Source organism: Gouania willdenowi, chromosome 8, assembly GCF_900634775.1.
Source record: "Gouania willdenowi chromosome 8, fGouWil2.1, whole genome shotgun sequence".
NCBI classification, from domain to species: domain Eukaryota; kingdom Metazoa; phylum Chordata; class Actinopteri; order Blenniiformes; family Gobiesocidae; genus Gouania; species Gouania willdenowi.
This window is the reverse complement of record NC_041051.1, coordinates 10,885,747-10,904,148: the sequence shown is the minus strand read 5'-3', so window position 1 is coordinate 10,904,148 and position 18,402 is coordinate 10,885,747. Positions and strand designations below refer to the sequence as shown.

The following is an 18,402-nucleotide window of genomic DNA, read 5'->3' as shown; positions in this document are numbered from 1 at the left end:
TAAAACCTCTCCCTTTTCATCCATATTTCTTATGGATGCCAAAACCTAATATAGGGTTCTAATCAAGGTTATCTGAAACTTTATTTTTACCTCTGCTAAGCGCAGAAGTGGCAGGTTATTTTTCACTCTTTTTTTTACAGTATCTGTCAGTCAGTCTGTCAGTGTGTTAGCAAAATAACTCGAAAAGTTATGAACAGATTTGGATAACATTTTCAGGAAAATTGATAAATGGAACAAGGAACAGGTGATTATATTTTTGTGACGTTCTAAAAAATATATACATAATATGTTATTATTGTCACTTTTAGTCTATTTTTACCATATATCTCGCTTATTTTTGCCAGTTTAACCACATTCAGGATTTATCATGCCTATTATTTTCCAGTTTAAATCAATTGCCCCTACTAATTGTTCCAATATTGATACTTTGAACCCTTTTTATCACTGTTTTTGGCCACTCTAATTTTCAAATTTTAACTGATTTCTGTGTTTTTAAAAATCCCATTTCAACAACTTTTCCATCATTTTTCGTCACTTCTACCCATTTTATGTCTGATTAAAACCAGGATTTACATCTTTAAGATGACAATATACTAGGGCGCAAACAATGATAAACTTCCTGGATAAATAAATGAATGTGGTTATCACAGATTCATTTAACAATGGACCATCATTTTGCTGATTTTATGGATGGGTCCCAAAAAGCTCTCCTCTTTATTCCCCCTTATAGATGGCTAATAGATAGATAGATAGATAGATAGATAGATAGATAGATAGATGCCTTATAGACAATTTGATTGTTTGTAAACATTGTGACGTATTTTGTTGGGCGGGGCTTAGCCTGGAAGAAAAACCACAATTGTCTTTGTGTCCCCTTGAAACCTATAAAACTTTGATTTACGTCCACTAACGTTATTCCTCTCATTCTAGCAACCAAACACACAATAAAGCTGTAACATTACTACTACCCTCCACAGTCTTCAGCCAGCGGCGTTTCCTGTTTTTGCCTCCAGCCACGTCACTTGTGGCGTGGGCCATTAAAGGGACTATTGATAGCTTCAGGTACCGTGGGGTCCCCGGTCACCTTTATTCTGGGGGTCGTGCTGAAAAGTTTGAGAACCACTACATAATTGATGCACCACCCTAGTGTACATTAGTGGGTTTACCATGTGTTACTTACGGTGCTGAAAAAAAGTAACTCGTTTCCGTTACTAGTTACTTCATTAACAAAGTAACTCAGTTACTATTTTGATTACTTACACCAAAAAGTAATGCGTTACTGGAAAAAGTAACTTTTGAGTTACTTAGAATTGAAAAATGTATTATTTATTTTGGGTCATTTGTGTCCATACAGCTTCATATTAGTGCTGTAATAATATAATTATCCACTGTTGATCAACTGCTATAAAACAACCATAAATGATGTGCATGTAAAGCACAAAACAGCTGCTCCAAAATTAAAACAGTAATTTTTCAGCCTTAACACAGTAATGTAAAGTAAGCTGTGCATATTCCAGGTGCACATTCTGCTGTTGAAAATGCTTATAAAAATAAATGTGGAAAAAATAATTCACAGCATTTTTCTCAGCTACACAATGCTAAACATATCAGGTTAATGAGCTGCTGTTAGCAGTGACTCAGCAGCAGCGACAGGCTGCATATTTACAACAACATACCGTGCAATAGTTTGGCTGACCTGTCCCTGGATAACAGTCACAGTCCGTTAAAATCCAGCCGCAGCGTTAGCTTAGCTTCACTGATGCATCTTTTGGAGACAAAAATAATGCGCGTATTTCCACTCTGAGAAGCTCGACCTGCTCTCGCATTGACTCGCCATGATTGGCGCACGTGATGTAAACAGAAACACACTGACAATGCTTCTTTTTCTACTGTTTTGCCGTGTTTGGCACGGCAGCCCGCAAAAATATGTAGCGTCACTGTAAACAGAAAGTACACTGCAGCTAGCAAAGTAAAGGACAAACGCACCATATTGTAATGGTAACGGCGTTATTTCTTTAGAAATATATTGCGTTACAGTACTGGCTACTGTCAAAAGTGACGTTACAAGTAACGCGTTACCTCCCAACACTGGTTACTTAAGGAATAAATAAAGTAAAAAAAACACATTATGAAAATAATTGTGCTATATTTCCAACAAACCTTTACATCCTGTAGTCAATTTCACCAAGATCCCCGTTCAATAAAATTCAGGTGTTACTTGTATTGTAAGTTAGAAAATTTTCATATTGCCCACTATTAAAAAATACAGATAAAATCAACTTTTTGTGTGACAGAAATTGTTGGACAATGAAGCTACGCCTTGGAAATTCATTGAAAACAAAGTAAAACCAAACTTTGATTTAGTACCATACAGCGAACACGTACTCCTTTTGTTTGATGTCATTTTAGGCAGAAGCACCTACAGCACAATCTCAACAGTGTGGATGCACAAACAGTTTAAAGCGTCTTTCCCTTAAATCAGATCCATAAGAATGGGCCTCGGAGATGGATCACGCAGCTCCACATTCCCTTTTCCTCATCACTATGCAGAAAATCCTCGACTCAGGCGTGTCAGCACTTTACCAGCAGATGAACCAGATTCCTTTATATGATGTATGCGGACCCACAGAATGTCTCTTTTCTCTGGGGATTCCTTGTTCTGAAAGTGCTATTTAGAGACTGTTTTTTCTCCAATGTTCACATTCTTTCTTTCTTCTTGGCTTCAGTATGACTTTGGAAGAGCTGAAATTTACAAAAACTTTGTAAGTAAAGACCTGTTTACTTTTTACTGTTGGTAAATAATAAGTGAGGGAGAAACCATGAGAGACAATCAATATATGCAGAACCAAAAGAAAACCTAATGAACATGTGGTTGTTCATCGGTGGAGTTTGAGATTCTTGCCGGGGGGGTCAAAAGAAAAAATAGTATTAAATATATCGACCGTCCCGAGATTAATATAATTGATCATTTTGACTACAAAAATTTGTGTTGACACGTCGTAACTTCCACTGTCCTGAGTACAGTTCAAAATACATGTTCTCGCTCATTCAAGCTCTTTAGGGATCAAGGGGTCTATTCTCCCATCTGGACTTAAGTGCTTTATTGCGCGCCTGCAGTTACGCACTTCTATCCTACGCGTATTGACACGCCCCCACCGCGCATAAGTAGAGCAACACCGCCTAGTCTGTGAATGAAGGCGGGCTGAAGGAAAGGAGACGTTGATGTCATTTTTTTTGGGCTGTCTAGAAATCATGGAACATGGCGTTTTCCCAACTTTTGAAAATGTCATTGAAATCTGTGAAAATGATAAAGTTCACTTTTAATTTGAAACGCCATCATTGATAAACAATATAACAGGTTGATTTGATCAGATCATTGATCAGATTATTGCAGTGTGACTGAGGATCGACCGCATTCTTCTGTCCGAGTCACAGTTAAAATCTCTCCCTGATCATCATCATCATTATCATCATCATCATCACCGTTGTAAAGCGTGACCGAGTTAGATGCACTGGAAATATGAGGAAATAACTCGGCCGCAGAGTGTCCTGTTTTAATACAGAGGGATGTTTGCAGTAAAATAGAACTATTGGCTTCATTAATATGCAGTTTTAAATATAAATAGTTTAAAGTGACCTGAGCTGTCAACTGCATATGACAGCTTGTTTCACTATGTAATGGATCAAACTGTGACTTTACGTTGTACATAGTATGAAAATAGTTGAATCACTGTGACCAACGTGGACAGAAGTCTGCGTCTGTCAGAGTTTTAATTAATCTCGCAGCAGCAGCTGAGTGATCACAGCTGCTACTGCAAGACGCACGAGTCCGTGTGGCTTCAAATGTAACTAAGTCCATATTTCTAGTGCAATATAATGTTTCACCTTATCGGGGCGCTGCACTTATTCCAGGGTTAGAGGCTCATAAGAGGAAAAGGACTTACACACACCGGAAAATGTGCGCAAAGCCAGATTTGTGTGGGAAACACCCACATTTCAGGGCTGCTCCACCCACAGTGTGTAACTGGGATAAAGGCGCGCAGCGACTGACTGAAGTACAGGGGGAGAATAGCGTGCAGCCAAAAAGAGCGCAGCTGCGCGGCTTTTTGCACTTACGCGCATTGGAGAATAGAGCCCTAAATGCTTCTCAAATACAGCATTATATCACAAGTATTATATACTGTTTGAACGCTCAAAATCTTTCTTTTTTAAACGTATAAACCATTCTAAGACACAACTATCACAGCAAACAAAAATCAATTTTGTCAAACGTTGTGTTTTACTGAATCGAAATATTCTATCAAAAGTGGTCTCAAAATGTTCTTAAGACATATAAAAAGAAGAAAGCAGCTATGCCCTGATTTCTTCTTACTTTTTTTACATTTTTTACTTGAGCTCTGTGAGGCTGAACCGTGTCATTAAAAATCCTCATTTTTAAATAAATGTTTTAAATTCATCATAAAATCAGCCTGGCGGACACTTCCTTTGTTTTTTTGGCTGCAGTACCATACATGAACTGCTGGGCACAGTGTAGATTAACCATTTACATTGTGAAGAAGAATTGCGCAACAGAAGAAGAACCAATTCACATGACTCGAGCGCCAAAAAACAACTTAAATTAATTAATATATATTTTGTACAGTCACTGTGTTTTATTACACCTAAAATATGTGTAAATTATGTACATTATATTAAGAATTTCTTCAAATGAACTGGTGAAAACGAATGAACCCCCCCCCCCCCCCGAACCCACTTCATCTTCTATTCCCACCTTCTATGTCTAGTGTGAGTACAACTGCGCCAAGTGCGAGCATGGCTGGCTTTGTGGGCTCTGCTGCAACCACACACAAACAAGCTGTAATGATGAGATTGAAACACACGTATTAATGTATCTAAAACTGACGAGGTAGAGTTGAAGGGAACCGTAAGAATGCCCCCGAAGACAAAAAACCCTGCTGCTACAGCGACGGTCTTTGTGTAAGCATCACTTTAGATTAGACTCGGTGTGTGAGTTTTTCCTGTGCTTTCATCTCTCTGTACCTTTCTGCTGGTATCTAAATCGTGTGAGGTAATTGCCCCCGAACCTGTGGTCTTGTTACCTTTGTTCTGTCTTTGTTTGATACTGACTGAGCCACAGTCAGTGGAATAACTAGCCGTTTATACAGAGGTGGTTAAGGTGTCGACTCATTATCTGACAGAGTGGCAGAAAATATCGTTTGTAAAATAATGATTTGCCAAATGTCTGGTATGGTTTAGGTCAATTACATAATGTTATGTCAGAAACCTATTTTGAGTACAGTTTGTGCAAAGTGTAACAAGTTTGTCAAGGCTAGCCAATAGTTCCTCATTGTTGGAAATCATATATGATCACCCTGGTTTTAAACTATATTCTTATGAACTTTCAGGCAATGGCCAATGTTATTAAAGTCACCCAGTTTTACTCACTGTAAAAAGATAGTCCATGTCCAGTTGTCTTGTTAATATAGAGTTGAATAAAGTATTGCTGCTATAGATGTTGATAAGCTCCCTTGAGACCATAAAAGACTGACCTTGACCTATACCTATGAGTGTAAATGGTAAATGGTAAATGGACTTGATTTTATATAGCGCTTTATCACCACACTGAAGCAGTCTCAAAGCGCTTTACATATCAGCTCATTCACCCAATCACTCTCACATTCACACACCAGTGGGACAGGACTGCCATGCAAGGCGCGAGTCGACCACTGGGAGCAACTTAGGGTTCAGTGTCTTGCCCAAGGACACTTCGACACATAGTCAGGTACTGGGATCGAACCCCCAACCTCTCGATCAGAAGACGACCCACTACCACCTGAGCCACGGTCGCCAGGCTTTTGTAAGGCTTTTGTTTTTCTTATTACTTATTTAATATTGGGGTTTTTTGGGGAGTTGTTGTACTTTTTTACCGTAACACAATTTTCTTTTTTTGCACTACTTTAAGTGACGACGGTTCAAGATGGATCATTTAGTTCTTCTCTTGTCATAACTGCCATTGGTCAAGGACTTTATAGAATATACATGAAACATTGCATGTTTCTTGTTAAGAAATACATTTGAAATCAATTCTTAACTTTCACTTTTCATTCTTGCATTAGAGTGATGGCGTCTAACTTTTTAGTGGTATGATTTAATTTTTTTAATGTTTGTAAATGTTACTGTACATTGTGAATATTGCACTAAAACTTGATTTGAAGAAAATTGTGAATCAAATCAAATCCACAGTATCTGCCAGAAAAATCGCATTTAGTTGTTTTCCTAAAATTCTTCAGATTTAAATCTGCTATCAGGAGTTTCTGAGAGAACGTCTCAATGTCCCGCCCCCAACATCTCTACTTCCTCCCCTGCCTCTGCCAATCTACCAGAAGCCACGCCTCTACGTTTGTGCACGCACAATGCAAAACATAACTAAGTCGCATAACTACAAAAACTACACATTTATTGTTAGAGTGCCATAACTTTTGATTAAAACATACTTATTACCTGTCCATGAGAAATGTCGCCAAATCCTGGTCTGTTCGGAATTCTTTTAAAAGCAGAAAGTCCCTCCCCCTTTGAAAACCAGATCCGAGATAAATTCTGTTGCGGTCACGGAGATGTTTATCCACAAGCTTTGTACCCGGACTTTTCTTTTCTTTTTTAGTAGAAGCTTCATACGTTGACAATCGTGGAATGGGTAACTGGAGTTTCGGAGCGCTCCCTCATGACGCTATGCTGCTCAGTGATACCTGTTTGCTGTTGTGACTTTGATTGACAGTGACCTGCTTCAGGAAGTCGAAACCTATTGGCTGGGTAAAGTCGGCGCTTTCTTGCATTTGTATAGGGGTCTATAGGACGAAGGCGGGACTTGTATACATTAATGTATATGAATGACCACCGACAGTAGACCATAGTAAAAGACTAGTTATTTTTTCGCATTTCAAATCATACAGAAACATAGATTTCTCAGAATCTCCAGATATCAGCTTTATTAAGCTATACAACACTAGTTCATACATAAGCATTTGAGGCGCAAGGATGAGAGGAGATTCAGCTCTTGTTGATAAATAAATAAATAAATAAAATAAAATAAATTCAGTGTGTAGAAGTGTGAACCAGGTCTGTCCAATGCAGAGCTTCAGATGCTGCACATGTATGTGAGCATGCTCTGCACCATACAAAAAAAACCCTGCATCTTTAAAACCCAGCTGTTCCATGATGCACACATCTGCTGAATCTCCCTGCTCGTGTTCTGTAGCACGGACCAATGAGCATGGTTTCCTCCTCCGTGTCCCCACAGCTCTACTGTCCTACTGTAAAAGCTGTCATTTTACAACCGGACTTGGGTCAGATTCCTCCCACCATAATCCTGAGAGAGTTAAAGCAGAAAGCCTCTCACAGCCCAGTCTCTTAGATCATCTATTATTGATTCTGAACACATGAGGCAGGTGGAGAGAGGAGGACTGAAACACACACACAGTGTGGAGGAAAGTCAATCACGACACAGCAGAGGTGAAAGTCACTGATTACAAATACTCACGTTACTGTAATTGAGTTGCTTTTATGGGTTCTTGTACTTCTTTCAGTGTACTTCTAAATCATTTATTTTACTTGTGCTTAAGTATGTTTTAAAAGAAGTACAGTAATATGTTACGTTTCTACACCCAACCATTACTGAGTAAATTATTTGAAAAATTGCTACCTTAAACCACAGTACTGTACTGACTTCAGGTCAGTGCATTGATCAACTCCCAGCCACTTTCTTTGGTTCAGGTTGTGGTTTCTACCTATTATGTTGTTACCCACATGGCACATTTGGGATGGCACTGTTTTAGAGTTCATAAATGTAGCTAGAATTTTTTGATACTGTTTACAGTGTTCTTTAATCTTTTGTGTTTTTGTGTAGTTTTAGAATTCTTTTGTATGTTTTTGAGATGCATTTTGTTGTTTTTTGTCATTTTGTGAGGTTTTGTAGTCATTTTGAGAGTCATTTTGTGTTTTTTGTTTGTATTTTGAAATGTTTGTGTGTTTTTTGGTTGGTTTGTGTGGTTTTAGAATCATTTTGGATGTTTTTGAGACATATTGTGCTTTTTTGTTTTTTAAACAATTTTGTGTTTTGAGGTGTTTTTTTAAGGGGGGTTTTTTTGTCATTTTATGTGTTTTTTGTTGTTGTTTTGAATGTAATAATTTTGTGTGTTTTATTTTGAATTGAATTGTACAATTTAACAAACCTTTTTATACAGATGCCTTTGTGGAAAATAAATTAATTTCCAATTGTGCAAGAAGTGGTCTCTTCCTTTTTGGGGCCTGTACTACAAAGCGTGATAATTATATCCTGGATTTATCTTCGTTAGCGGGCTTCACCTAACCAAACATTGTCTGTCAGACAGAAGCTGTCCTACGAATCTAGATTACGACTCACTAAGTTAAGCGAGTTGATTCCGACAGGGGCAGAGATTACAGCGTCAGACCAATCACAGTCACGGAGAAACTGTGGAGAGCAATAAAAGACACAATTGTGGAATACTTCTTTACAAATATGAATGATTAAAATCCATAATTCAGACCAAAAACAACACTGTTGCTGCAGTAAAAGCAGCAAGTAATGAATGCAGAAATTGATGAGTTAATGCTTAAATTAGTTAGATTATAAACTGAGAATAAACAGACACTCTGGTCAGTTTCACTATCACTTTTACGCCTGTGGCTCTGATGCTGCGTTCATACAGCTCAGCCTACACTCTCAGCGTCGCCACAGAATACATGAATTTATTAATTTATCAGTCTGAAAGCGCCCGATGCACGCAGACCTTATCAGCTGACTTATTTTACTTTATCAGTCCATCAGATAAAAATCTATATGTTTCCTATAGGATTTCATGGTAAATAAAGGATAAATATTCTCTCTCCTGTCAGCGTCACATCAGATCCACACAGTGACGTCTTCACAATGATCCTCCTATTATTGGACAGGTCATTTTCTAAAAGAACTGATTGGTCAGGAGGCGGGACTTTAGTAGGCCTACTCGCTTAGATCCTAGACAGAACGAAACCTGGTCCCGACCAGGTTAGTCGTTCAGCCTAAGGTACCATGGTGATTTAGCTCCATAGTATGTTCGCTTCTGTAGCCGGGGATGCGAAAAAAAGAAGTGAACATACGATGGAGCTAAATCACCATGGTACCTTCCCAGGAAGACCCAGGACACACTGGAGAGACTATGTCTCTCGGCTGGCCTGGGAACATCTCGGGGTCCCCCCGGAAGAGCTGGAGGAAGTGGCCGGGGAGGGGGAAGTCTGGGCCTCCCTACTGAGGATGCTGCCCCCGCGACCCGGAAACGGCTAAGCGGGAGAAGATGGATGGATGGATGGATGCTCGCCAGCTTCGTAGTCCAGCACACACTGATTAAATCCCAGAAGTTAGCGCAATAAGAGGAAATCTAGCTTTGTAGTAAAGGCCCTTAAAGTTTATACATGAGATGTTTACTGTTTGCAAGGGAACCATGGCAAGATTTATTACCAAAAATAAACATGGGTGGTGAAAGTAACTATGTACTGTAGTAACTTTTACTTTGAGTATTATTCAATTGAGCTACTCATAACAGTACTTTTACTTGAGTAGAATATATCAGCAATGAGGTTACGATGTGACACTAGGGCAGAAGAATTTGAATGGGAGTTGTGATCAATTTAAATAAATTATTAATATAGCTTTGAGTTTACAGGACATCAGGACAGGAACGGAGTGAGTTTGGGGGGGGGTGATACTTTTAGAAATACAGAAACGTCTCCTTTGCGTGTCTCATCAGCTGCGTTCCCAAGCCCACGTTCATTGTGGTTCAAGGATATAAAAAACAATGAGTGCAGGTGGCTATAATCTGTCAAAAGATACAGTGCCAGGGAGGAAAGGATAGAGAGAAGCCTTGCAGCGTGGGACAAACTGTGTCCTGGAAATGAACAGAAAAATAAATATAGACTTCAGCTGACCTACATATAATTATTTTCCTTCTCGTCCTGTGAAGTGTCTTAACTGCAATAGTGTGAATGGAAACAGGAGAATGAAGAGAAAATGACTTGTATAGACCTTGGCCTGCAATCACAATTTTCTCAGAGGGTTTTCTGAATAAAATTAGATTTTTCACATTGTTTTATTTTCACCTGTTCTTTACAGGAAAATAAAAAAAAAAAAGTTGAAGTTGATTCTTTAGGCAGGCCAAGATTTTTCTGTTTGACACTCATGAAATTGTCATATAACAAATATGAATCACAAACATTGATTTTGTATTTTTTTTTTAACATTGAATGAAGATCAGCAAGGCTGAGAAGACCAATATTTGATGTTATGAAGATAAACTTTGAGAATGTTAGATGTTTAAAGAAAGAAGAAAAAAATCACACTGCAGTGTGAAAAGTTACAGTAATTTAGTTCACTTTATTCAATCAATGTGTGCAAGGAAAGCCACTGCCAGTCAAATCTGAACAATTCCCCCCCCGCCCCCACTTCTTGTGTATTGTTGTGTTAACCTTATCAGCCATGTATCATCTACTCATCTGGGTTCAGGTTACAATGGCCTCTGAAACATCCTCCTCACCCTGCCACGCGCTTTTGCCGGGAAACCCAAGGGGTTCCGAGGCCAGCCAACAGATGAGATCCCTCCTCTCTAATAGTAAGGCCCAAAATAACAGTACCAGAGGAAAGCACAGAAATCACCCTCACCAGATGGACTATCCACCCTCAGCTGGTTCCTCTCCTGACATAACCTTTAGCCCCTCCAAGATGCTCCAACACTTCAGTGTATCTCTGAAGCCTGAGCACAGCAACCCTGCGGAAGAAACCCAGTTCTAGTGTTTGCTTTTAAAGGGGCCATATGTAGAATCTGCAAGCAATTTCTGCCACCACCAGGAGGCGTCTAGTGTGACTGAAATTAAAAAGAAGAAAAAGAGTGCTCCACTCTCAAGCTCTCAAGGCGTCAACAGGACGAATACAAGTGTATAGTTAATTTTAGAAGATGACATCTTCAAGTATTTTACCTCCAAGTGAACCAGTACGTAATCCTGCTCCCAGCAGAGGCTGAGAAAAATGAGTTCACGCCTGAAATGGCCTAGTTCAGGGACTGCTCTGCTGTAATAGGCTTGTACTCACCCAACTGGTGGAAAAAAGGTACAACAGGTTGGCCGGACCGTCAATATTTATTAATATATATGTATATATATATATATAACTATGTAATCTGAAAAAAAATCACATATGGCATGACGGCTAAGGACATGTTTCTTAACACTCAAATTTAGATTTTAGGTATTTCAGACATATTTAAAAGTTGAAAATACACAATAATTCTACATATGGGTCCTTTAAAAGTATTGTTGGGGATGTTATTTTGGCTTCAAATTCCGGGAGGATCATCAAGACTATTGGTCCTTCGAATTGTCAATCATTCTGCTGTAAGGCCGTTGTACGTGCTCGTCCCTAGCTAGTTCTCACTTGCTTCGCATGCGCACTTTCAAGCGTTCATGTGTCTCGTGAGCTACGGTTTCAGCCGCTCACTGAAGCTTGCCGTTCTCACCGGTGCAAATGGAGGAAGACTGGGCTTGTGCACGCTCTCTCGCACACGTTTAATAGGCGTTCCCTCTTGGGAGCAGGTAGAGTGTTGTGCATGTGCATTTTTTCAAAAAGTGGAGGGCGTTTCTTTTCTAAACTTTTGTTAAAATCCTCTTTTATACCTTTAGGGGTAACACTTTACTTGCGGTTTTATACATAAAGGCTGACACTACGCTGTCATTAATATGACATGATATTTGTCATTAGCATGAATAAGGTGTTGTGAAGGCTGTCATTAAGTGTCGTTTGTTACCCTAACCCAAACCATTCGTTACCCTAATCCCTAAACCTAAGGTGGAGTTTGTGGGGGGCAGGGGGAGCATTGCCCCCCTATTGGTCAAAAGTTTTCGTTGCAGTCTTCCCAAATTAATTTGAAAAAATTTCATGAAATATGTCTGCTGCTTTGATTCTAACATATCAAATGTTTCAGTTTCACTGAAACTATTTTAGTGAAATAGTTAGTTTCATGTCACAGATGTTGGTTCTACCTCAGCTGTGTAGTAAAAGTTTTCAGTGAAATAGTCCCAAACTTTTGAGACTTTAGGTTGGTTCTTCTTCTGAATGATGAAGCAGAAAGAGGCCTGATTTTATACAGAATTTGCAACATTAAACGACGCGTCAATGCACATTTTTTATAATGTTACGAATAATTTTTGCATTATTGTATATGTAACACTAAGGGTGTGCGATATGACAATATTAGATCGTTAAGCATTGCAACATGATGACAATCTCCCATCACGGAGATTGTAGAACCGTCTGTAGTTCACATTTTAACCCTTGCGGTGCCGTGTCTGCGTCATATGTCTGTTGTCCATACACAGAACAACCAATGTTTTTTTTCTCTGCCAAATCACACCATTTGCTAGTCAGCATAATAGACATTAATTAAGATGAATTAAGCGCTTAAACGGGGCAGAGGTAGGCTCCGCTCCCCTCTCCCCCCCAGTGCACAGACAGAGTTAGATGTGCTGCTTCCTCCGTCCTAGCGGCTGTCTGTCAGAGGCTCAGTGCAGATGTCTGTCTGTCTGTCTGCATGTGTTTCTCTTCTATAACTAACGCTCTGTCGCTGCGCTGTAGCAGAGATCTGCTGCTGTAGCTAACGGGGCTGTTTCCACATTCTTAAAGAGACAGTGTCCTGAATGTGATTTATTTTAAAAACTGCTTTCAGCAACTCAGAGCTGCCCTGAAAAAAGCAACACTACATAATTTAATCATATGTAAGCCTTAATGAAGGAAAAAGTCAAAACCACTTTAGTTAAACAAAGTAAAAAGACTGACTAAAATAACTTGTCAGCCTTTTTGTTTGATGTTAATTGTACTAGGAACCAGTTTGACAAATTGCTTACAAACAATTTTTTAAAAAAAGAAAAGATAATTACCTCGTCCAAAATTATCTTTTATTCCATTTTTCCATTTAGGGCGATGATTTTAAGTAGGTGATTTGGTTTGTTTTATTGGTAAATAACTTTAAAATAGTCTCAATGATTTGAATGAAAAAAATCGTGATAAAATCATGATCGTGATTTCACAAAGAAAAAATTGTGATATGATATTTTTCCCATATCGCCCACCCCTATGTTACACACATTGGTTGGCGCAAATCTCAAGACGGTCTATATATTTTATTCTATTTTTTCTTTTGCGCCTACTCTGCCTATGCCCTAAACCTAAACCCCTAAATATAATCTAACCCTAACCCAATCTAACCCTAATGCAACCTAACCTGCACTAGATCCTTCCACCTAACCCAAAAAATGCCAACAAAGCTTCTAAAGGTGTCACTATTTAGCAAACGGCACTTAATGACAGGCTTCATGGCACCTTAACCATGCTAATAACAGATAATGTCAGCCTTATGTATAAAAATTCAAGTGAAGTGTTACCCTTTTAAGTTATTTTATTCTGTCTACTAAGAGTACACTGTTGTAGAGGAGAGTTGTAATTAGGAAGCACATGTATGTGAGACTGAAAGCTTGATGGCGTAAAGGTTAAGGAAGCGGGTTTGTAATCGGAAGGTCACCGGTTTGAATTCAACCTTGGTCATTACTGTGGGATGTTGTGCAAGTCTCTTATTCCTAACTGCTTGTGTTGTGCGTCACTTTGAATGAAAGCTTCTGCTAAATTAAATTGTAGTATTATGGTATTTGGTTTGGGCTTCATGGACATAGTGAAGTTTAAAAAAGATAGATATTCTATTATAATTTGTTTTCTTGGCATTTTATTTTGAAAAATTGCTTATTTCTTGTCCCTTCCATTTGCGTATGTAACTTCTATCTCACTTTCATACCGAGTAAAGACAGCCATTTTAGAACAAGGGTGTCAAACTCATTTCAGTTCAGGGGCCAAATTCAGACCAGCTTAATCTCAAGTGGGGCAAAGATCATATGCGGTAGAACAAGCAATGTTATCATTTGCGTGTCCACATAAAATAGTATTTAAAGTATGTAAGGCACCAACGATATCCAAGCAATAAGTGACAGAATTCAATCCCTGCAGGATCTTAAATTTTGTTGATTTTGTGACCAATTTTTATTTAATTTGGGGGAATATTGAGGAATCATTTGAGGAAAATGGTTGGATTCTGGAAAATTGAGTACAGCAATTTGAGATTAAAAAAAATAAAAATGACTTCCATCATGTGATGTAGGCGTGAGAAAACTATTTGTCCTGCAAATATTAGGTCCTGAGATATCTACAACTGAATTAGATGGTGATTTACACATTGAGTCATGTTTTCACTGTCTTTTTTACTTCCTGCGGGTTGAATTGGAAGCTCTAAAGGGCTGCATTTGGGCCCCGGGGCTTGAGTTTGACACGTGTTTTTGAATAAAACACATGTAATAACAAAAAAGGGAAAAAGAAAATTAAAACTGATATTAAAAAAAAAAAAAACATTGAAACAGAAAAACTATAGAATTAGAGTTTGTGAGTGCACAAGTGACTGTCAATAAACCATGATTTTAAATCAATAGAAATCTTTTTTTCTCTGGTTATATTCTAACTGATCAAAGCTATCAAAAGTGTCTCAATATACTGTATGTCTTGTCTTTGACTGTGCAGAATAGATTCCGAAGGTGTTTTTTTATTTAAGCTGAAACAAATCCTGATCCATCTATGCTGGTTATTGTTACATTGAGATCTTTTTAACTGTGCGCAGCCCAGCAGATATACAGCAGGTTCTAAGATATATGCTGGTGGTTTGAAGCCCCAGAGCACACACATTAATCACACTGCTCCCCTGGACCCGCCAAGAGATTTCAGTGTCAGTGGTACTACCACGGCGAGTATCAATCACTCCTTACAGTCATAAAAAATGCAGTAAATTCACGCTGACACCAATCTCACATGGTGCTCCATTAACTTTATGTGATATTCAAGTAAAGCAAGGGTGAAACTTCAAGGAAACTAATTATGTGCAGGTCTGCATGGCTATATATCAATTATTACCAACAACACTATAACAACAGCATTTAGCGTTTATCACTGATGACCAGTAAGATTTATATGTGGATACACAGAAGTAATGTCCACAACAGTCTGATATTAAAGCGTTAAATAAAAGCTGTGCTTTTAGTGTATCGTATCTTGGGCACAGTGGTGAGCATTCAGAATTGTTTTTTTTCTGTTCAGTTCCATTGCATTATTAACTACTAACCACTGTCTTCCACTATTTAATTACTCTGCTTATGAATGTCCAAGGCAGTGATAAAATCTGTAATAATTCCAACAACTCATCCTTGCACAAATAATTCAATTTTTTCTCTTATTTATCTATTTACATAATATGGGGAATTTACGCCTCCAGTAAAAGTGTGCCTCTGCATGCCCAAGGTTTACCAACATAAATAACCTGAGTATCCATTTATTTATCCCTACCACTGTTTGACTGTACAACAAAAAACAGTCTAAGGCATTTCTCCTTGAACCGTCTATAATATATATATATATATATATATATATATATATATATCTCCTTGCCTATAAGTATATCTTATACAATAAGAATGTATATCTATATTCTTTGTATTTTTTCTATTATTGTTTCTATTTATATTTTCTATCTACAGTATATTTACATCTAGCCTCTACTATTGTATTATATTTTTACTCCTTCATTGCACTATTTTTTGGGTGTCTTTTGGGTATTCTGTGTGTTATCTTTTTTTCCTGCACTTTATCTGAGCTGTCATGACAGTACATTTCACCACTGTGGGATCAATAAAAATACTCCACTCTTCTCTACTCTATTTCAAGAAAAGTAAAAAGAAAAACACACAGACTCATACTAAGTCAGATGTCAAAATCAGTATTTAGTGCGTTGACGTATGAAAGATTGAGTATGCGAAAAATACCAGGATGTATCCTATATCAGGACATTTGGTAAGTATGCACGGTGGGCACACTAGTCATACTCAACCACCCCATGATGCATTGCGAGCAGAATGTAAAATGGTCCTGGGACCTGCTTCAAGCTAAAAACCAAACATCCCCATTTCAAAACAAAAGCATCTTTTCTTCTCTGCTATTAGTTTTTTTTTTTTTTTTTTTTTTTTCACGCTTTTGTAAATAGGGCTCTTATTTTGAAGTTAACAGGAAGTTTAGTCAGTAGCACAATTGCTTCAGGGTTCCAAGTGCATCTTGGGAAAATTCGAAGTATACTTCAGTGGGAACGCTCATCATCGGGCCATCATCCTAATCATACTTATACTGTAGTATATAGTAAGTAGACAGGATATACTCGTTGAGTTTATAGCATATAGAGGGTGACATTTCAAACACAGCCGCACTGTTTTTAATGCTTACATTATCAATTGTATGTTTCCGTTTTACACATTCATTTTTGTAATCTTTTTCAAGTAAAATTCAGTTGGATTTAAAAAAACTTAAAGGTTCATATTCTGAATCCATAGAAAGCATTCTTCTAGTATACACAGAGCCAGCTTTAGGTCATTCGGTGCCCTAGGCAAGAGTGGACTTTAATGCCCCCCCCCCCCCCCCCCCCCCAAATAAAAATAGAATAAAGATTATAGATTTTTTTTTTTTTTTTAAGTTTATACACAGTGTGTACACATTATTATTTATTTTAAATATCAAGACGAAACGATGCAATTCTGCGACACAACAAACCAGTGAGAAAAAAACCCAACCTATTTTAAAAATTAGAATAATACACTATATTACAATATAACACCTGGAGGTATAGTGCAAATGTCCCAAGGGCACAACAACAACAACAACAATGGTGCAAAATCCAAACGCCTTGCAAAACAATGCAATCAAAAGTACAGTACAAGGACATTTCTACTATCCTGCTTGGTTTTACTAGCTGGAAATAAAAATCTTAAAACCAAAGAACACAATGTGCAAACAACACAATACAAGAATTTAAATAAAATAAGTACAAATATGCATAAATATGGGCAGAAGATCAGGTGGTACAGTTGCAGATTTTTATTAATATTATTTAATTAAGAGAAAACATATACAATGATTGTAAAGAGTGTGTTTCACATTTATTATACATTTCTAATTTATTGTTATTATTATTATTATTATTATTATTATTATTATTATTATTATTATTTGGGGGTGGGTGCAATTTGGCACTCCTCCAGCAGATGGCGCCCTAGGCGATTGCCTGTCGGGAAGGCCGGCCCTGAGTATACACACAAATGTATTCATCTTCTGAGTTGCATTTATTCAGTTTTAAAATATTTTTTAGAATTGTGAATTTATAATACATTAAACTGTAGAATGCCTTGCGAATACTCAGGTGATTAAAGGTAGGGTAGGTGATTTTCAAAAGCTAGCATGATTTTGAATGTAGCCTCTCCGATGGCTCCGCCTTTACCCCCCTCGCCCCTCCTCTCTGTGCTCCATCTCACTCACATGCATGCTCACAGCTGCTGCAGAAGAGGAGCTCAGCTCATCGCTTGTATTGTGTAGAAACTTTGTTGTCTCATTCAGCAGTAAGTAAACAATAAACTTTATCATTATATATATTAAAAAAAACGTGACTAAAAACCCTGTTTTAACTCTGCTTTCAGTGTGAGCTTGTGCATGTGAGGGGTCGAGAACGAGCAGGAACAGGGAGACGTGATTGGTTAAAAAAAAAGGTTAGTTTTTTTTTCCATTGGTTGAAGTTATTACAGATTTACAGCTGCTACAGATGATGGATTTTCTTTGTTCCTTTTTCAGAGCACATAAGATTTTAATTTCTGTCAGGACATAAAAACAGTTTCAACCAAAAACTTAAAAAGTGTATCTGGAGCAAATTGCCTACCCTAGCTTTAAGTCATTGAAATGTTGCTTTTGCAACGTTTGGCGATAGAAAATTTTAATTTAGTTTGTGCTTAGGTTCAAAAGAGGCCAAAGAGAGATGTTAGTCATTGTCATATAGGTAAATGATTTTTGAAATGTATCTAAATGAGCCTTCACACGTTCCTTTTTAATTGTAGCCAGTGTTCATACATTACATCTAAAAGTGTGACCTTTTTTTTCAGCCGCTAACCCACAGCAACACTGTACAGTGGCTCAAGTGAAACCTTTACTGACACTGGAGGAGCATTTTGATGTGTTATCATGACAGCATGAAGCATATATGACAGTTTGTGTTGAAATATTTAAGCTTTTCTTCTCCAACCATTTTCACCTGATACATCTCAGCACATGTTTTCTGTTTTCTGTCCAATCTTCCTGTGAACATAAAGCAAAAAAAAAAAGGATGAGCTGAAGATAAAGGTCTGCTTATTCTGGATCTCTAGCGCCTCTCTGTGGATCTGATCTATTACTGTACTGTACAC

At 37.9% G+C, this 18,402-nt stretch overlaps 1 long non-coding RNA gene across 2 annotated transcripts in view; it reads right to left on the bottom strand.

Moving 5' to 3' along the window:
- Positions 1-18,402, bottom strand: part of LOC114468680 (uncharacterized) — a 57,931-nt gene that overhangs the window by 10,351 nt on the left and 29,178 nt on the right. The window contains exon 3 of one of the 2 annotated variants that reach the window (XR_003674663.1): positions 18,252-18,295. This is a non-coding gene — a long non-coding RNA (uncharacterized LOC114468680). Of the gene's footprint in view, positions 1-17,800; positions 18,296-18,402 lie in introns of those variants that run through there. The other variant, XR_003674662.1, reaches the window with a different exon arrangement.